The following is a 22,656-nucleotide window of genomic DNA, read 5'->3' as shown; positions in this document are numbered from 1 at the left end:
CAGAACTAGATAATCAGAAAGTACATAGATACATCAGAGGCAATATCGAGCTCCTACAAAGTGAAAAAAGGTGTGTAGATTTTCTTTAATTTTTGCTTAAGCTTGGTTTGAAAATTTATTTTGAAGGAATTCAAAGGGCATATTAGAGAATTATTATCGGTAACTGATGCCCCGAGGAAAGAAAATGCAAACACCTAGTAAAGAGCCTGAAAGCTCTAGCATGACTCATGAAGAAGAAGAAGAAATGCTATATGATATATCAAAATTACAAGAACAAGTGCAACGAGTGTCACTTGCACAAAAAGCAACAGAATCTAAAATGGATGGTTTAAGGAAAGATGTAGAAGCTAAGATGGACGGTTTAAATAAAGGTGTAGAAGCTAAGATGGATGGCATGGAAGCTAAGGTGAATGGCATGGATGCTAAAATTGATGGCATGGATGATAAGATGGATAAGTTGCTACAAGAAATGGTCACTAAGGGTGAAAGAGTACTAAAGGAAACTCATGATGAGAACAAAATAAATGTTAATCATGATTCCATAGACACTAATGTTGGATCGAAGACTCACCATGTTCCAAAAATCGATATGAGGAAGTTTGATGGCAAGGATCCCGCCACATGGATATTACAGATGGAGCAATTCTTCGATCTCAATAATGTGCAAAACACACAAAAGGTACGTATGGCAACTTTATATTTGGAACCAAATCAGTTTGTATGGTATCAATGGCTTTGTTCTCGTAAACAGTTTATCACTTGGGCAATTTTTACGGAAGAATTGATAGCACATTATGAGGATACAAAAAGCAACACTTTTTTTAGCCAATTGATAAGTCTCAAACAAAAGGGTTCAATAATGGAGCACATTGAGGAGTTCCAAAAATTGAACATAAGGGTAAAAGATATTCCAGAGGAGCATAGGATTGATGTGTTCATAGGGTCTTTAAAGGATAATATCCAACAGGATGTGCACCTTTGGGAACCTGATTCATTAGAGAAGGCATTCAGGTTAGCAAGAAAAATGGAAAGCAAAATTATGGCAACTAGGAAGTATACCATTCACAACTATAAAGACGGAAGTGTTGTTGCCCATAGTCTTCCACAACCTACAAGGTTGACGCCACAACAATTGGAAGAAAAAAGAGCAAAAGGGCTTTGTTACAATTGTGATAGCAAATACACAAAAGGTCATAAGTGTGCTGAGAAGAAATTATTCTACATAGATTGTGAAGAGGAAGAAGAAAAGGAGCAAGAAAGGTCAAAAGAAGAGGATATATTCCAGGAACAAAGCCTAGATGAAGAACAAATAAATCCGACCATATATTGTAATGCATTGGCGGGAATTACCACTCCTCAAACCATCAAGATAGAAGGACAAATCAAGAAGAAAAAGGTAATAGTGTTGATTGATTAAGGAAGCACCCACAATTTTATTCATTGTAGGGTAGCAAAAGAATTGAATTGCTTCCTATATCCAACACCAGAGTGTCAAGTGATGATTGCAAATGGAGGAACAATAAATTGTTCTGGAAAGTGCCATAATATCAAGCTATCCATGGGAGAATATGTATTGACTAGCCCAATGCTTTCCATTCCAATGGGAGGTGCTGATGTTGTACTAGGAGTCCAATGGCTACAATCCTTGGGTACAATAGCTTTTAATTTTCAAGAACTTTTCATGAAATTTTCTGTGGAAGGAAAGGAAGTTGAATTAAGGGGTATTGCAGGGAAACCAGGAAAGATAATCAGCTCTAATGGCATGACAAAGCTTCTAAAAAAGGAGCAAAGAGGTGTAATTGCACAATTATGTTCGCTAGATGTTTCCACATTGGAATCATCTATTTCTCCAGATCTCCAAAAAGTCCTGGACAATCATTCCAAGGTATTTGAGACTCCCAAAGGTCTCCCACCTATGCGTGATCATGATCATGCTATTCATCTGATTCCAGGAAGTGTTCCTCCAAACATCAGGCCGTACAGATATCCATATGTCCAAAAAAGTGAAATTGAACGTATGGTTGCAGAAATGCTAGAGGCTGGTATAATTCAACCGAGTCAAAGTTCTTTCTCAGCTCCAGTAGTATTGGTGCACAAGAAGGATGGATCATGGCGCATGTGTCCAGATTATAGGGAGCTCAACAAGCTCACTATTAAAGATAAGTTCCCCATTCCTGTCATTGATGAATTACTGGATGAATTGCATGGATCAATTTACTTCACCAAGTTGGATCTTCGTTCGGGATATCATCAAATCAGAATGAAGATTGAAGACATTTGAAAACGGCATTTAGAACTCATGAGGGTCATTATGAATTTTTGGTCATGCCTTTTGGCCTTACCAATGCACCTTCAACATTTCAAGGTTTGATGAATTCAATTTTCAAACCATTCCTTAGAAAATTTGTGTTAGTATTTTTTGATGATATACTAATCTACAGCAAGTCTTGGAAGGATCATGTTGAACATGTTGACAAGGTGCTACAACTATTGGAGGAGAAACAATTATATGCAAAAAGATCCAAATGTTTCTTTGGAGTCCAGGAGGTGGAATATTTGGGTCATATTGTATCTCATGAAGGAGTTAAGGTAGACCCTAGCAAAATTAAAGCCATTAAGGAATGGAAAATCCCCACATCCATAAAGCATCTGCGAGGATTTCTTGGGTTGACAAGGTATTATCGCAAGTTTGTTAAGAATTATGGGAGAATAGCAGCACCTCTAACAACATTATTGAAGAAAGATTCATTTTCATGGACTCCGGAAGCAACAAAGGCCTCTAAACATCTTAAGGAGGCAATGTGCCAAGCACCAGTCTTAGCTACGCCGGACTTCAAAAAAACCTTTATTGTGGAATGTGATGCTTCAGGAAATGGAATTGGTGTTGTTCTAATGCAAGATGAAAGACCCATTGCTTTTGAAAGTCGTCCAATCAAGGGAAAGTTTTTAAGCAAAGCTATTTATGAGAAGGAAATGTTGGCAATACTCCATGCACTTAAGAAATGGCGACCCTACCTAATGGGAAGACACTTCAAGGTAAAAACGGATCATGATAGCCTTAAATACTTTTTAGAACAAAGATTATCCTCTGAAGAGCAACAAAAGTGGGTCACAAAGATGTTGGGTTACGACTTTGAAATCATCTACAAAAAAGGGAAGCAAAATGTGGTGGCAGATGCACTCTCAAGAAAGGATGAGGATATGGAAGCATTGTTGTGTGCCATTTCTATTATCCAACCAGATTGGATAAACGAAGCAAAGGAGGAATGGAAGAATGACGAAGAAGTGTAGGCACTTATTCGAAATCTACAACAAGATTCAAGTACTTCTGATACATTTAGCTGGAAAAATGATTCATTATGGTACAATGATCGCTTATACCTCTGTAAGAATTCCCAGCTAAAACAAAAGATTCTTATGGAATTGCACACTTCTCCCTTAGGAGGGCACTCATGATTTTTAAAAACTTACCACAGGGTTAAGAAGGAATTTTTTTGGGATCGCCTTAAATCAGATATTCAAAAGTTTGTAGCGGAATGTTTGGTTTGCCAACAAAATAAAGTTGAAACAATTAAGACACCGGGTCTATTACAACCTTTATCCATTCCAAGCCAACATTGGGAGGAGGTTTCAATGGATTTTATCACAGGTTTACCCAAGTCTGAGGGAAAGAGTGTCATCATGGTGGTAGTTGACAGACTTACCAAGTATGCACACTTTTGTGCATTATCACATCCATTTAAAGCCAGTACAGTTTCTACTGCATTTATGGAAACAATTCAAAAGCTACATGGAAACCCAAAGATTATTGTAAGTGACAGAGATCCCATTTTCACTGGAAATTTTTGGACATAATTATTTTCTTGTCTTGGTACTCAGTTAGCTCATAGCTCATCTTATCATCCTCAATCTGATGGGCAAACTGAGATAGTAAACAAATGTTTGGAAGGATATCTTCGTTGCTTTGTATCTGATAAACAGACACAATGGGTAAAATGGTTGCCTCTGGCTGAATGGTGGTATAACACTTCCTTCCATACAGCAACAAAAATGACCCCATTTATGGCACTTTATGGGTACCAACCACCATCAATCACATCATATTTAAGAGAAAATTCTAAGGTTCAAGCAGTGGAACATCACGTGGAACATCAACAACAAGTCCTCCAACTCTTAAAGGATAAACTCGTGTTGGTACAAAATAGAATGAAACAACAGGCAGATCAACATCGCAGTGAAAGAAGTTTTGATGTAGGTGATTGGGTATTCCTACGGCTACAACCATATAAGCAAATGTCCTTAAAGCAAGCTAAGAAGGATAATAAATTATCACCAAAGTATTATGGTCCGTACAAGGTGTTGGAACAGATTGGTACTATGGCATACAAATTGGAGCTTCCTGCAGCTTCTCGATTGCACCCAGTTTTCCATGTTTCATGTTTAAAGAAGGTTATAGGCGACAAGCTCCCAGTTCAAACAATATTGCCAGAACTTGACGAGGAAGGAAAAATTATATTGGAATCGGAAGCAGTCACAGAAACAAGAACTCGGCAGCTACGAAATCGATCAATTTCAGAGTATCTTATCAAGTGGAAGAACTTATCCACTGAAGATTCCACATGGGAGGATGAGAATTTTATGCAGAAGTATCCAGAACTGCTCAAGCATTGAGGACAACACTTTTTTTGAAGGAGAGGGGCATGTTGGGTCCCTATAATACTAGTGATTACCCCATTACTATTGTAGTTATACCCCTTATTTATATTGTTGTGCCCCTATTACCCACATATTGTTATTTCTGTGCCCCATAGAATCCCTCTATTATTATTTTTGTGGCTTTATATTATTATTGTTAGGTCGGCTGGATTATATTGTGACTCCTTAGACTCCTATATATAGAAAGGAGGTTTTGTCATTTGTATCATCCAAGAATTGTTCATTTATGTAATGTAAAGGAGGTTGCCCCCTCGAAGAGGCTGAATTCTAAGGTGTTGATCTTTCTTTTCTATCTTTTCTTGAGCTGGTTTCATAACAGTTTACCTCGGGCAAACCGGTGAAAGTGGGTAAATGTGGGAGGAGACGGTTACACCTTGGGAATCCATCTCCATGGATTACATGTCAGGCCTGTGAAAAAATCTAAATAGAAATCCAACTGTAGTGACTGATATTATTTCTTCTACTTATGATTTCATAAATAAGTTATTCATAGTGTTTCTACAACAATTATCGAAATAATTTCTACAGTAGCCTTCACAATGAAAATACTGCAGAAAGTAAATGCAAGGAAAAATACTAGCACAAATATAATCACAATGATAGTTATTTTTGGACAACTGTCCCCGAAAAAACCCAATGTGGGAAAACCGGTGCAGTAGACGAGGGTTTCTTTATTGATCTTTAACAAAAATCTCGTGTACAAGATACAACCAGTAAAATAGAAGAGGAAATTCTGTGAGAAATATTACAGATGGTATTCTCACACTTCTCAGCTAGATTCTGACTTTGGAGAGGACCTGTTGCCCTCTCTGCGTCTCGTTGCATCATCTTTTGCGTAGGATTGCACAGTCCCAGCATTAATCCCAACATCAAAACCTTAGTGCTGACCCTCCTCTACTCCGCATCTTCTTTCTACTCCTGCCTCCTGACCGATGTTAATGCCCTCTCTCCTTCTCACCTGCAACTCTCCCTTTGTTTTGATTTCCTCTTGCCGAACTTCGACTAGTGAGAAATTAGATCTTTCTTGTGTAACTGAGTATCTGCCCGGTGTGTTCTCCAAATGCGCATCGAAATCCTTCTTATAATCCTCAAGTTGAGTAATCAACAATCCATATTAGATTCTAATCAATGGCTCAGATCATATTGACTTAATCCTCGTATTCTTCTAGAAGTTTCACCCACAGTTTGATTAATACCCTTTAATTATTTTAATTTCCTAAGTTTAGACTTAGGCAACCAATAAAAATAATTAATTCTTTTAATAAAACTGTCTGCGGGTGGAATTTCCCAAAACCATCTATGCGTATTTGTGGAATACATGTGTCCAAGCCTCTTGGAAATTTTTGAGGCTTAGAGCAAATCCGATGATACCATAAATCGACACTCCCTCTTGGCGAGGAATGTTTTCTAGTAATGCAACCTGTTGAAGCATCACTATGATTATGAAACATCTCCCTCTATGTTGCTGATGTCTCACACCACTATCCATCAACTACTGCACAAATGTTGCATTTGTATTGTTGTTGGCCTTGCCACTGCCAACACTGCATCTGTACTGCAACTCCCCCTCATTTCTTGCTACTATAACTGAGAGCCCACTTGTTTGTGCTACCGAACTGAATTGTCTACCATGCCCATTTTCTCCCTAAAGTGAATGAATTTAGCTCTTCCGGAGCTTTGGTGAGTACATCTGCTACCTAATTTCTTGTGGAGATATACTGCAACTGTACTTCCCCATGCTAAACAGAGTCTCTGATAAAGTGGCATCTGATATAAATGTGTTTCAACCAATCATGAAATAATGGATTCTTAGAGAGTTTAATACAACTTTGATTATTGTAGAAAATACTGGTCGCTTCCATCCTCTTCCTAAATAAACTCACAAGCAGTTTTCTAAGCCATATAGCTTCACACGTAGTTGTGCTAGCCACCATATATTATGCTTATGCTGAGCTCATAGCTACCGACTTCTACTTCCTATTGCACCAAGAGATCATTCCTGATCCAACATTGAAGTAATACCTGGAGGTACTTTTCCGGTCTATTGAACTACCTGCCCAATCTGCATCTGTGAATCCATTCAATCTAATGCCATCTCCTCGGGTGTATTTCAACCCATATCCCACTGTTCCACGCACATACATAAGAATGTTCCTAGCTGCTGCCCAATGCACCCATTTTGATTCCACCATGAACTGACTAAGGGTGTTGACAACGAAGGAAATGTCTGGCCTAGTGTTAACCAAATACATGAGTGACCCAATGAGCTGTTTGTACAAGGTGGGGACCACCTCCTTGTCTCTTGATGCATATATTTTCTTCTAGTTGGTGATCATGGTCGTAGCCATGGGTCAACAATCCTGCATTCTGAATATCTTCATAATCTCTGTAGCATATCTTCCTTGCCCAAGGAAGATCTCCCCATTCTTCTGCCAAACTTCCAACCCTATAAAATAATGCATCAACCCTATATCCTTCATGTCGAATTCTGCTTCAATATTCTTCTTATAGTCTTTTATAAGCCTAGATGACCCTATTAGAAACAAGTCATCCACATATAATGCAAGAATAAGTGGCTCATTCTCCACCATTATATAGTAGAGATTGAGATCAACATCACTCTTGATGAATCCCAACTGCGACAAGTAATTATCAATTTGACCATGCCATGCTCTAGGTGCCTACTTGAACCCATACAGGGCTTTCTTTAACCTACATACATGAGTTCTCTTTTCATGAGTTTCGAAGCCTTCAAGTTGTTCTATATACACCTCTTCTTCTATCACCCCATTCAAGAATGTTGTCTTGACATCCCTAGTGAATCTCCCATCCCATTTGAGTTGTTAGGGATATATCGGATATGATAGAAGTATATCTGGATATTGGGGTGAAGGTATCCTCATAGTCTATTCCTTCATGTTGTGTGTACCTGTTAGCGACGAACCTAGCCTTGTAATTCTCTATGTTGCCATCTGCAACATACTTGATCTTGTAGACCCACCTTGATCCTACAACTAATCTATCCTCTAGTCTAGGTACCACTTCCCAAACATCATTCGTCATGATAGAACTATTCTTCTACCATGGCATCGACCCAAACTTGGTGTTGTCCGACTTCCTGAAAGTTGGAGGGTTCTTCAACCTGTGCTACCAAGGCTTGATACCTATCAAGCTATCTAGGAGCTCTAAAAAACTTCTATGCATCCCTCATCATCTTTCGTATTTCCTTGTAGGTTCTACCACTGGTGGTGGGAGCTCGATCAAGTCCCCCTCTTGTTCCTATTGTTCCATCTGCTATGAACTACCTGGATTTCCTACTTATGAGGAAATACTAGTGCTGGTCACTATGCTCGATCTAGGTGTCTGTCCTTCTACTTCTCCTCCTTGCTTCCCCTACTACTGTTGGACTAATGGAACATCTACTGATTGTCCTTCTGCTAGCATCTCTCGAGATTTCCTAAAAGCGCTATCCTCCATGAAATTTCCATCCCGTCTTACTACAATCTTCCTGTTACTATAAATGTAGATTTTGTATGCCTTCGAAGTCTTGCTATATCCTAGAGGTACCCCTTTTATGTAGTCTGATCCAGTTTACTACTCTTCTCGTCTGGAATGTGACCATATGCCACACTTTCGAATATCCTGAGATGACTCATCTCCGTCTTCTTCCCTGTGAACACACCTTCAGGTTTTTTCTTCCCCAATGCTTGAGGAGTTATATTTTGGATATACACCAGTGTGTTGCAAGCTTGTCTCCATAAGAATCTAGGCAAGTCTTGGTCATACAACATAGCCTTTGTCACCCTAACAATAGTTCTATTCTTTCACTTTGCTAATCCATTTTGCTCTGGATTATATGGAGCTAACCATTCTCTTTTGATGCCCTCCTTTGCATTGAAATCTGTGAAGTCTTTGTCCATATACTCTCCACCATTATCTGAACACAATACCTTTATCTTTTTCCCTGTCATGTTCTCTGCAAGAGCCTTAAACTCTTTGAACCAATCAAAGACCTCATCCTTGGTCTTTAAGAAATAGATCTAGGTTTTTCTATAGTGATCATCAATATAGGTGACGAAGTATTTGCCACCACTAAGAACTCTTATGGACGTTGGGTCACATATATATGAGTGTATCAATCCCAATATGCCTTCCACTCTGTTGTTACTTCTGGAAAAAGCTGCTTTAATGTACTTCCCTAGAATGCATCCTTTGCATACATCATCATGCTCAGTACTAAGGATTGGAACTCATGTAACAGTCTCTTTGAGCATCTTCAGTGGTCCATCGTATAAGTGTCCTATTCGCTTGTTCCACAGTTCATTTAGTTCCTTTTCACCATTATGATTGATGCCTATCAGTTCCATTGGAGACTTGAGCTGCAATCTATATAGTCTGTTGCTACGAGCTCCAATTTATCTCTTCTTCTTCCAGCTTGGATGTTTGACATATACTTTCCTTCAAATTAAATATACATTGTATCCCTTGTCTTGTAACTGGGACACTGAAATCAGATTCATTCTTAACCCAGGCACATGCATAACATTAGTGGCTCGAACGCTGGTTCCTGCTTTCGCCTGAAATGTTACGGTGCCTCTCCCTACTGGAGTACAATTCATTCTATTTCCCATAGTAATTTGGAAGTCCATTTGCTCTTCTTGATAGCTCAAGAAATATTCTCGTACTCCAGTCATATGGGTTGAAGTCCCACTATCAATATACCAAACATTTGCTGACGTTGAACTTGACAAGCATGCGAATTCTTCTTCCAATCTGGAAGATAATTCAGAGACATCTTGATTTTCCATCCTTCTTTGTGTTATTTTTCTTATCGATTTCTAACATTTTTTTTGTCCCAACAACTGCTGCAGAAAACTGCGTCTTCTCCTGAAGACTGATTTGAGGAAGCTTCTGTGCTGCTCCCTCTGGAAATGGCAATCTTCAATCTGGAAATCTCCCTCTCTGTCGACTCTCTCAGAGAGAGATTTTCCTGTGAAAATTTTTCCCTCTTAGACTGGACTGCGCAATTCCTCTGGGGATTCGATTTTCTGCCTATGCAACAATTTCAAATTCCCTTCTTCTCTTCAACGTTGGCTCTTCTAGTCTGCACTCCTGCTTAATTCAACTCTGATACCATGTGAAAATTTCTAAATCAAAATCAAATTGCAGTGACTAATATTATTTCTTCTACTTATAATTTTAGAAATAAGTTATTCATAGTGTTTCTACAACAAATATCGAAATAAATTCTATTGCAACCTTCACAACTAAAATATTGCAGAAAGTAAAATCAAGGAAAAATACTAGCACAAGTATAATCACAATGATAGTTATCTTTGGACAATTGTCCCCAGAAAAACCCAATGTGGGAGAACCGGTGCAACAGATGAGGGTTTCTTTATTGATCTTCGGCAAAAATCTCATGTACAAGATACAACTAGCAAAATAGAAGAGGAATTTTTGTGAGAAATATTACAGATGTTATTCTCATGATTCTTAGCTAAATTCCGACTCTGGAGAGGACCAGTTGCCCTCTCTGCGTCTCACTGCGTAGGGACTACGCAGTCCCAGCGTCACAGCCTCAACATTGACCCTCCTCTGCTCTATGTCTTCTTTCTGCTCCTACCCCCTGACTGATGTTGATGCCCTCTCTCCTTCTCACCTGCAACTTTCCCTTTGATTCGATTTCCTCTTGCCGAACTTCGACCAATGAGAAAATTGATCTTTCTTGGGTAACTGAGTATTTGCCCGGTGTGTTCACTGTTCTCTAAATGCCCATCGAAGTCCTTCTTATAGTCCTCTAGTTGAGTAATCAACGACCCATATTAGATTCTAATCAATGGCTCAGATCATATTCACTTGATCCTCGTCTTCTTCCAGAAGTTTCACCCACAGTTTGATTAATACCCTTTAATTGTTTTAATTTCCTAAGTTTAGACTTAGGCACCCATTAAAAATAATTAATTATTTTAATAAAACTCTCTCCGGGTGGAATTTCCTAAAACGATTTCTGGGTATTGTGGAATACATGTGTCCAAGCCTCCCTACAAATTTTGAGGCTTAGAGCACATCCGATGCTACCACAAATAAGCAGGGCCTTCTTTCTATGAAGCATGGCAATGAATGTGTTTTCGTGGTTGTCGACAAATTCTCTAAGCTGGCCATTTTGGTAGGCTGCAAGAAGAGTACCATAGTAGAAGTCATTGCTAAGCTCTTTTTTGAACAAGCGTGGGTACACCTTGGGACCCCACAATCCATTCTCTTAGATCAAGATAGCAGGTTCCTAAGTACATTTTGGTTAAGCCTCTGGTCGATGTTGGATACCAATCTCACTAAGTCCACAACCTTCCACCCACAAACTAATGGCCAAACAGAGGTCGTTAACAAGATGATCATGCACATTTTGAGCATGTACAACTCGAAGCATCCATGCACATGGGATGAAATCCTCCCCTATGTCCAACATAGTTACAACAGAGCTCTCCATAGCTCAACTGGCCATAATCCCTTTCAGGTGGGGTTGGGATCCCAACCACTACGTCCCATTGATGTGGCCATACCATTTGCAGCTACTTAGGCAGATTTGACTCATGTCCAGGCCAAAACTGACAGGGGTATCAACTTGATTGAGCACATTCAGCACATCTGCCAGCAAGTCCATGACATATTGGACCGAGCTAATGCTAAGTACAAGCAACATCGTGATCAACATCGGGTACCACATAGGTTCAAGGTGGGTGACAAAGTTTGGTTACATTTGCAGAAGGAGCGCCTCCCTGGGCCCTACTGCAAACTTCGCCCACTCTGATATGGGTTGTACACCATCACCAAGGTTGTAGGAGACAATTCCTTCGAGCTCAAAATTCCACCGTTCCTTGGCCTGCACCCAATATTCAATGTCGACGGGCTACAACCATACTATCCCCTATTATTGGACACATCCAATGTTGTTGAGCAACTAACACCATAAGATCTCAACCCAAGTGTCATTGAACAAGAAACAACTAATAGGATCATGGACACACATATCAACAACATTCACCAACAGAGGATCCAACTACATCAAGTTGTCAATGTAGGCCAAATCCTTCACCGGGGCAAGTGGTTCACCAGGGATCAGGTTCAACAAAAAAATCCTCACCTCATGGAGGCTCTGCACGTAATGGGGACCATTGCTTCCTAAGGGGGAGGATTGATCCAAGTGGATATTGGTGGCCACCCACCTATTCCACCTACACCTCCAATGAGTTTCATCTGTTTCCTTGATTATAGTAGCATTTACTATTTTTAGCAGTTTTTTCGGGTCTTGAACTTCCAGAGTTATTTTGACCCCCTAAATGACATTTTTTAAGGTTCATAGCAGGCCTACTACTATGGGCCCACTATAAATATTGTAGTACTCAGAGATATCTTTCCAACGAAGTATCGTACGTGCCAAACAAAGATCATATGACCAGGTTACGACCCCGGGGAGTTGGCTACCCAACTAACCCCAACGAGGCCCGCAAACTCTTGGTGTTCCATCTCCTAGGTTAGGGTTTTGGTTGTTTAGGGTTTTCCCTTATTTTTCAATAATAATAAAAGTCCCTTGAGCCTCATTGTAACACAGTTTAGAGGCATGTAGTCACCACATTGCTTCTTAGAGATAAGCTACCATCGCCCGAGCTAGTTTATTTCCATTCTATATGTAAGCATATTCCAGTTCTTTGATATTAATGAATGAAGTTTTATTTCTTTTGCATATCTGTGTTTATGTTTTTATTTTTATTCTGTTGCATTCCTTTATAAGTCTAGATCAAGTCTAAGGCTCCCGTACCGAGTATAATGGCCCTCAAATATCCATAAGTACAAGAATACAAAATACAAGATACTCTGTCGATCTAGCTAATGTAGCATGCAATCACAACTTCTTTGTCATATACTATACACCTATAGGTCCTTCGCTTCCATTCTGCAACACAACCTCTCAATGCTCCAAGTTCATCTGACCACTAAATCTTGGCTATCCAATTTTCTCTCTCGTTGATCATTTTTCCATCAACGCATCAACACATTGAGACTCCTATTGAATTGTTCACAACTTCATTTGTGAAAAAATCACAACTGCCCACTGTTGCTCCTCAACTACTCAGGTACTTCTTCCTACTATAGTCTTCATGCGTTGCTTTAATGAAGAGTAACATATGATAGGAAGGCTGCCACCTATCACGATCAAATTTCGCTTCTCCAAGGGTGAACACAGGGTCCAACAAATAACTTCTTTGGCTAGCCAAACCTTGAGCTCCATTATGCCTCCTCTATAAGTAGCCTCATTTGTCCACCAAGGAACTACTTAGGTTATAAAAACTTCACCCAACTCATAATTATCCAAATTCCTTCTTTTCAACTGTTGTAGGGATACTTTGGACACCTATTTGTTTCCCTCCACCAACCGCAAAATGTCCAATACAAACGCCCTAATGAGGACACCATCCACCTAGCATCAACCATCAACCAAGATGACTTCTACAATTCACTATTGCTGCCTCTTGCCTTGGGATTTGTGCATGTACTAGTTTAGTTATGGCACACCAACAACCCTACACAAGTGCCCAATCTCTGTGTTCACCTTCTCCAACTAGGCTACTTCACTTGCTGTTCATTCTAAGCACCAAAGCACAATAGAAGAGCTTCAAGATCTTTCTCACAACACCCTACAACATACTTGTACCTTCCAGTAACACAAATCTTCCAAAACTCATGGAGGTAAGGTTTGTTTAGGCTGTGGCCTTCAAGAGATGAATGTGGCTGGGTTAGAGGTTCTCTCTTAGGCCTCTCATCCCACTCAAATATCCCTCCTCACGCTGTAGCAACTTCCTTGATCTGCACCTCAAACAACATGCAAAAATACACTTAAACAATGCACAGAACAATCCCTATCTCACCTCTAACCCAACGGCTTAAGATATGCACTTATGAATACTTCAACCAAGCCAAGACATGTCCCAATTGTTCATGTTCATGCCTCAGACCTGCGACCCTATTCCTCATAAATCTGCACTCCAAAAATAGGCCCAAATTTCATGCTCCTAACCTCTTTTGTCCTCTTTTAATCTTGTTGTCCAATCACAGAGGTATTTGATGACTAGATGCTCATGTGATGTGACAAAATGACTCCAAACTCACCTCAACTGATATTTTTATTGAGGTCTTCATCAAAACATACATGTGGGTTTGAAACTTGTCACAAGGCCTCTTAATCTCTTAGCCGACCTTGACCAACCCCACTCATTAACTTCAAAAAATAATTTCTCCACATAGACAACATGAATTTCGATGATTTTTGATGCATATGGTTTATCTCGTCGTCCTTTATCATCTCCATCCGTCACATGTCCAAATCTGATCACAAATTCACACCCACATGCTTGGGTGCAAAGCCCACACCTTAGGTTCCAAGCCCACAAAACCCTCTTGTGGCACTCCAACCTCCAAACTCCAAACCCTGGGGCTTGGAGTACCTTCCAAGCTACAAATTTCAACACTCCCTCTTAACGAGGGAGGTACTTCCAAGACTAGGTAGTAGCTCATCATCATCACTGTCACCACTTGCAATGCTTGCCCAACCCCTGGCACCCATGATCGCAACAATCCCTGTAGCATGTATTGCACCTCTCTCGGAAGTGTCATTGTCATTGGAAGTCTCCTGCTTCTTCTTATTTTCTTATATCATTTTACAATCCCTCCACGATTCCTTCTTGCCAAATGTAGAAACACCCTTGCTCCTCACTAACCACGCGCTCTACATGGGATGCAAAGTCTCCTTCTGAACCTGCAAGCTCCCTCTGAGCCTCTGGAACCTGGATCTTTGTCTTTGGAACCTGTAAATGCTCCTCTGAAGCCTACATTTGTACCTTCTTCGCTGAAACCTGGTCCTCCTCCTTCTTCTTCTCATGATCTATAAGCTTGCCCATTAGAATGTATAGACCATGTTCTCTAACTCCAATCACCGCACCTTCGGAGCTAGAACCTCTGGGCCTGAGTCTTGCCTTCCCACTCTGGAATAAGAACTCAAACCCCTTCCGCTTGATTGCCAATACATATACAAAGATATATCTAAGTCTTGGTACAAATAGTATATCTTAGACTCACATCACCTGTCCTTAATCCATCTTGAATGGCATGACTCCTGATCCTCGGATCTCCTTCTGACTCTTGTCTCCCAACACCATGTGCAACTTTGTTTCCCACTTATATAGAGTCTAAAATACCTCCTGTGACCCTGCAATATGCATCAACGCTCCATTGTCCACGTCCCATGCAACCTCATCGATGGTACCCTGCAATAAATGAGAGATCAAGGCAAAGTCCTCCTTCTCCAATTTCCCAGAGAGATTATATATCTCAACATAATTGGCGACACTGACGACTTGCTTCCATTTCTTCTTCTCATCATCTCCCTACTTCTTCTTCATTGAACATCTTGTCGAAAAATGACCCATCTCACCACAGTTGAAACACTTGATTTTACTAAATTCCTTCTTCTACTTCCTCTTAATTCGTGTTGCAAGTGCCACATCATAATTTGAAGTCTTCTTCTTCGGATGAATATCCTCGTCTTGCAACTCTTCCTGAATGAAACTATCCCATGACCTATTCCAGTCTGGCAACTTCTCTTTGGCAACGATCCCCTTAATGAAGGGATTCCATTCCTCGGTGAACCCTTTCAAAGTAATCCCCACCATATCAGAATCTGAAATATTCACACCGATGACGACAAGGTCATATCAGACTTGTGACAACCTCATTAGATATGAATTCACTCCTTCGGCCTTCATCATCTTGGTGGACTTTAACTTGTCCTCCAATACCAACACCCAATTATCGTTCTTATTTCGGAATAAATTTTGAAGAGCCAATGACATCTCATGGGTTATGTTCTTCCTAGACAAATGAGGTATAAGGGCATCCTTGACACCATTTAGGATAATCAATCTTACCTTCGTATCCAACTCCTCGTACACTTCTAGCTCCTTAGAGTTAGTTGGCTTCTTGATGGATTACTTGGTGAATTCCTAGATCCTGTTGACATCCAAGACCAACTTGATCCTTTCCTTCCATGGATTGTAGTTGGACAGACATTCCAACCTATCCTCATACTGGATACCAACCTACAACTTCGACATTGTAGTGAGTCCTTCACCTACAATATGACCAACTCCCTCTTAAGTTGTACTTCACTGTGCACACTCTGATTCATTGTCCCTTCAAAGTAGCTCAGACACACTTTGATACCATGTTGTTTTTCCACAATCCTAGTGTCTAGGATAAAATCTCAAGTCTTTGACGCTACCAAACCAAGAATCACAATGAAGCTACTTTGCACAACAAAAAAATGCACAACAGTAAATCTACTAGTGCACAAAATATACACAACCTTTTTACAAATTTGTACAATAACCCAATATTCGTTATATTAATCCAACCGAATAATACAACAATTTAGGGCTCTTTTACTAGGGATAATGGACCTCAAATATCCACAAGTACAAGAATACAAAATCCAAGATACTTTGGTGATCTAGCTGATGTGTAGGTTTTAACCCCATACATAAATTACCTGCATACGAATTCTAAAACACATAAAATAAACAATGCGAGAGCATAACACATAAAACACAATACACAGAGATTTCCCCTGGATCTCAAAACCGAGACTACCAGCTTGATTTTTCATTATGTTCCTTTCAATGTTACAATACATATTTATATATGCCGAAGCATCCAATACCATGGACCGGAAACCATCGCATCCAAATCCATGTGTGAAAAACATGCACAAAACCATAGGTAGGTCCGCCCAACCTAATATAGGGTCCAAAACCAAAATTTCCCGGGGCAACCTGCACCCCTCAAACCCCCTGTGACTCCCCCTGCTACGCAATCGACGCAATGAAAGGGGGGTTCCGCCCCCCGGTTAACTACGTGGGCTAGTCGTGGAAAGAATATAACACAACCCAACATGATGTAGCATGTAATCACAACTTCTTTGTCATATATTGTACACATGCGGGTCCTTCGCTTTCGTTCTACAACACTGCCTCTATGAATGCTCCAAGTCCATCTGGCCACTGAATCTCGGTTATCCAATATTCTCCCTTGGTTATTGGTTGTCCATCAATGTATCAACACATCAAGGCTCCTGTTGAGTTGTTCACAACTCACAACTACCCATTGCTACTCCTCAGCTACTTAGGGACTTGTTCCCACTATAGTCTTCCTGCCATGCTTCAATGAAGACTAACATAGGGCAAGAGGGCTGCCACATATCACCATCAAATGTCGCTTCTCCAACGATGAACACGAGCTCTAACAAACTGCTCCTCTGGCTGGCCAAACCTTGATGTCCAATCTACCTCCTCTAATAGCCTCCTTAGTCCATCAAGGAGCTACTTAAGCCACCAAAACTTCACCAAACTCCCAATTGTCGATAGTCATGCTTATCAACTACTCTAGGGCTACTTTGGACACCTACTTGTTTCCCTCCACCAACCACAAGATGTGCAATACAAATGTCCTAATTGTGGCACCATCCACCTAGCATCAACCATCAACCAAGATGCCTTATGCAACTCACTGTTGTTGCCTCTTACCTTGGGATTTCTGTATGTACCAGTTTGGTTAGGGCACGCTAACAACCCTACACTAGTGCCCAATCTTTGTGTTCATCTTCTCCAACTAGGCTCCTTCACTTGCTGTTCATTTTAGGCTTCAGGATCTTCCTCACAACACCCTACACCATACATGTACCTTCCAACAACACAATTCTACCCAAACTCGTGGAGGTAAGGTTTGTGTACGCTGCGACCTTCAAGATATGAATGCGGTTGGGCTAAAGTGACTCTCCTAGGCCTCTTGACCCACTAAAATCTCCCTCAAGGTTGTTGCAACTTCCTTGATTTTCGGCCTAAACAACATGCAGAAACACACTTAAACAATGCACAAAATAGTCCCTAACTCACCTCTAACCCATTGGATTGGATATGCAATTATGGATTACTTCAACCAAGCCAAGACATGTACCAATTTCTCTTATTCAGGCCCCAGACCTGTGGTCCTATTCCTCGTAAATCTGCACTCCTAAAACAGGTCCAAACTCATGCTCCTAACCTCTTTTGTCCTCTTTTAATCTTCTTGTCCAATCATAGAGGTATTTAATGATTAGATGCTCATGTGTTGTGACAAAATGACTCAAAGCTCACCTCAATTTATATCTTTATTGATGGATTCATCAAAACATACATGTGGGCTTGACAACTTGTCACAAGGCCTCTTAATCACATCACTGACCTTGACCAACCCCACTCATTAACTTCAAAATTTAATTTATCCACATAGACAACTCAAATTTTGATGATTTTTAATGCGTTTGGTTCGTCTTGTCATCCTCTATCATCTCCATCCATCACATGTCCAAATCTCCTCATAGATTCATACCCACGTGCTTGGGTGAAAATGCCATACCTTAGTTCCAAGGTGACAAAGCCCTCTTGTGGCACTCCAACTTCCAAACCTCGAACCCTAGGGCTTGCAGTACCTCCCAAGCTACAAATTTCAATAGGATGAGGAGGTCGTGGGCCTCATCTGGGACTTGACAAACGAGGATGTGGTGGGCCTCATTTGAGACTTGATGGAGGAGGAATTGGTGGGACTCATTCAAGGCTTAATGAAGGAGGACATGGTGGAAGAATCCAATGAGGCGGGTTATGTGCTTTTGGAAGCCCTAGTGGAGGATAATGTCTTGGAGCTCCTTAACCAAGACCTCACTTGGGTCGATGAGGTTAACCCTGACAAGTCAGTTGTGATCTACAACACCCTAGCCATGCTAAAAAAATATGATTGAGGTTTGCCCCGCAATGTTAGAGTCTGTCTATGAGAAGAAAAATCTCTTGTGGTGGATCCTAATAAGAATCAAGCTAGGCGAGTTCAACAACAACATGTAGTACACCATAGAGATCCTAGACATCCTCCTTTAGACCAATCTCGCAAAGTAGTGGTGTCTTGGGTAGATGAACGAAGTCGACACCATGTTGCAAGCCATACAAGTGCTCATAAGACTTGACTCCCTCAGAATAATTTTTCATCATGGGCATTCTAATTCCCATATATGGGCTCCTACTTTACCTCCAGCGGCCTCTAATCCTAAATCAAATACAACATTTGAAATGTCAGTAGTCTCTAGTACAACTCTGGGAAACACTCTATATTTCATATAACTCTTTGTTGGAACTCCTCCTCAAAATTTTTGCCTATAGTAGACACAAGAAATGATATCATATGGGTGAATTACAGTTCCTGCCAGATCTTCCGCTCTTTCAATACAACATATCCTCATCTTTATAATATGTATTGTGTTACGCCAGAGAATATGATGCTCTGTCTCCCATGGTATCCTGCAGGGATGAGCCTAAAATGACTTGAAAATACACCCAAATCTACTTGGACAACACTTTCATCACATGCCCTTATATCCTTGAAATAATTACATTGAGGTCAATATATAGGAAGCTATTGAAGTTTGAGCATGTCTGGATGGGATGTGGAATAGATAACCAAGGCCATACAAAAATTGGCTTAGGAGGCCTACTGGGATTTATTATCAACTTAGGATGGACAACAAAAGTGTTGAGAAATATAGTGAATGTTACGGTTTCGAAAGCCATGGCATTGTTTTACCCAAGGGGAATGGACTTAGACACATATATCCCATTGTAAAGAGCAGTAACCACCTCTTTGTGAAGTCTCATTCTGGTTTCATTCTTGTTTCCTATCCTCGAAACTCTACGAGTATTAGCATGGGCATTGAATTTAGGAGGAGAGGGGGACAAATTTATGCTTCATGTGCTCATTATTGCCTCATAGTAATGGAACTCGTCTTGCCATTTGGGAATAACTATGATTTTGTCCATGTTGCAACTTATGGCATAAAATTTGTAAAAGCATCCTGGGGCACATGGGATTAGTTGCATGAAAAAGGGCTGGAACCCATTATTTTCAAGACCTCATAAGCCCCATTTGCTTTCTCAACAGATTGCAAGTGGAGCGTCATGGGTGATAGTAAATGGATCATGAAAATTTGTGAAACACAAAAGCTTGACTACTACAATCTCCTTGTTTTCCTTTTTAATTAGCTATTTCATGGGTTGTGAGTGTGCGTACTACATATGCTTTGTGGAGAACCATGAAAATAAGGAATTCGACAACACCATTCTTGATTGGGTCAAAGATTTTCAACCATTTTGCTATTGTGAGGCTCAATAATGATTGTATGTGTTGTACAATAAGAGGTGGTCTTTTGCGAATGTTTTTAGAATTGGTGAAAACAAAAATAGATAAATTTGATCTTACAGTTCTTGAAACAACATGTATTGCAAATCTCGCATTGATAATTTAGACATTATATGTTGAAGATAAGATTGCATAACACATAAGACTTGGTGGGGTTATTCATCAGTTGCATGCTACTCTTATACATGCACGAGATGCTCTTCCTACTACACAACCATCTATATTGGCCCCACAACCTCCAAAAGAGAAACTTTTCAATCCCCTTATTCAATAATGTTTGGGTGTGGTGACTGAGCATAAGAGGCTAAGACAAAGTACCCCTCTCGATGATAAGGTGATGTCATGGCAGGACTATTAAATCACAACAATGGGAACCAAAAATATGGAACCTGATTTTACCACATCTCATTAGATAGTGAGAATCTACAAAGATAAGACACCAGAATTCTACCAGGCAGACTCGCAAGCGAACTATCTCGAGGTTCATTTGCTAGGCCATGCAATTTTAGTCTCGCAATTGGCCCACAATCATTACAAAGTATCTCTATCCTCAAACCCTCATTCATTATGGTTATGGGTCATCCACAAACCCAAGGCCATGGGTCAACCACACAAAAACCTTACCATCAAATTCCATTTGTTAGGTCATACATTGTTAGTATCACATTTGGCCCACAAGCATTACAGGGTATCTCTATCCTCGGATCTTCTTTCATCATGGTTATGGGTCATCCATAAACCCATTATTACGGGTCAACCACACAAAACCCTTTTCCTCAACAACACTTGGTTTTGAGTCATCCACAAACCTATGTTTATGGGTCAACATGCAAAACCCTTGTCTTCAACAACACTTGCTTTTAGGTCATCCACAAACTAGCGATTATAGGTCAATCACACAAAACCCTTATTTTCATGGGCTCATATTCAACAAATGCTTCTTAGGAGGGATGTCCACGCAATGGGGGCCACTGCTTCCTAAGGGGGGAGGATTGATTTGAATGGAAAGTGACATCCACCCATGGTATTGCAACTCAATAAGGCTATAATAATGAACCTCACTTTCTAAAAGGACAAATGGGTCCACATGTAGTTGTAACAATTTTTCTTTTTTAATATATAGTTTTTTTCTTTTGCATATTGTGTGTTTCTTTTCTCTCTCTTAACGGTCAAATCTCCTTGATATTGGCCCTCTAAGATCAGGATCAATGCTACAATATTGCCCTAGGTTTTCTCTTGTCTTCAATCATTATCAGTTTATGTGTGGCATATTATGAGAAAAAGGCTCTTGATAACCACCCCTTAAAGCCTAAATGTTGGTCTATTGATGGTTCTTGTATAATTTGGCCTCATCAACATTCTATTTTTCATGAAATTCTAAATATATTGACAAGATTACTCTGATTATCTAATTTATCATGGAGATTTAGAATGAAAATAACCTCATTTTCCTTAATTCCCTTGTTACCAAAGAAATAGATGGTTCCTTGCCTGACCAAGTTTGTTGCAAGGACATTTACATTGGAAAAAACTTGAATACCCAATCCCACCACCTCCCTAGACAAAAAGTTGTTGTCCTTGATACCTTAGCCACAAAGGCTCTTCGTATCTCTAATAAAAATCTTTTTAATGATGAGAAATCTCATCCTAGGAAAAGCTTAAGAAATGATTGCTGTTCCAACACTCATATTAATAAAACTTTCCACGTAGCATGCAAATTGAATTCACGATCTTACCTTGGTCCAAAGTTACCAATGCTTATGCCCACCTCTCTTTCATTCAAGGGGTGATCATTAAAATTGTCAAAACTCTCATTCAAAGGAGCATCAAAACCATATTCAAAACTTGTAAATAATTGAAAAACATTTTTAATGATGTAAATAATAAAGTGGACCCTCTCCTACATTAAGGAGTTTATGAGATTCATTGTCATGCAAAGTCTCATGTAGAGTGCCATACATTGACAAATTAGTTGATCCATAAAAAAGACTTAAAGTAACATGATGATGACATTGATCATAATTAATTATTAAATTTGTCTTAGCCAAACATTCTAGCCATGCTAAACACCATATTTGCTTCAACCAAATTATAACTTTTAACAAATTAACACAACATTACCCCATCCAACATATTAAATAAGTTGTTGATATTAAAACAATCTCAATAGTTAGAGATCAAAAATTTGAACAACAAAGAGAAATAAATACACACATATCAAAGATAAAACCAACCATTTTAGAATTGAAACTTTGTGGAGCAACATAAAAGCTATATTATTACTCAAAACATACATCCATAACACCCTTTAATCTATTGTCTCATCACAAATAAATGAACTTCCATAATATTTCGATAGAGATCATCGACTAATGAGGTGAAAGAACACATATCATGTGTTCTTGCAATCAAGAATAGGAGGATCATTTTATCGCCCTACGTGAGATAGAATGGTATCCACGTAATTGTCAAGGTAAGGGGAAAAATGGAAGAAACTAATTAAAAGAACATATGACCAATACATTATACCAAGTTGATTTTAATCAATCTCCTAATATATCCTAACATCCCTCTTTCGCATTGGTTTGGGATAATAAGAAGAATTTATGAAAG

The 22,656-nt window shown here is 39.7% G+C and overlaps 2 pseudogenes; one reads left to right on the top strand and one right to left on the bottom strand.

Annotated features, from left to right (window-relative positions):
* LOC149167394 (putative magnesium transporter NIPA4) overlaps positions 1–15,440 on the bottom strand; it is a 38,424-nt pseudogene extending 22,984 nt beyond the window's left edge.
* Positions 1–18,971, top strand: part of LOC149167393 (uncharacterized) — an 83,274-nt pseudogene extending 64,303 nt beyond the window's left edge.
* Positions 18,972–22,656: the final 3,685 nt, after the last annotated feature.

The sequence above is a fragment of the Pinus tabuliformis genome, chromosome 5_1 (assembly GCF_031772625.1).
Source record: "Pinus tabuliformis cultivar Carrire ecotype Pingquan chromosome 5_1, CPIR1, whole genome shotgun sequence".
Lineage (NCBI taxonomy): Eukaryota > Viridiplantae > Streptophyta > Pinopsida > Pinales > Pinaceae > Pinus > Pinus tabuliformis.
The sequence above is the reverse complement of the archived record's forward strand: the minus strand, read 5'-3'. Positions and strand labels throughout refer to the sequence as shown.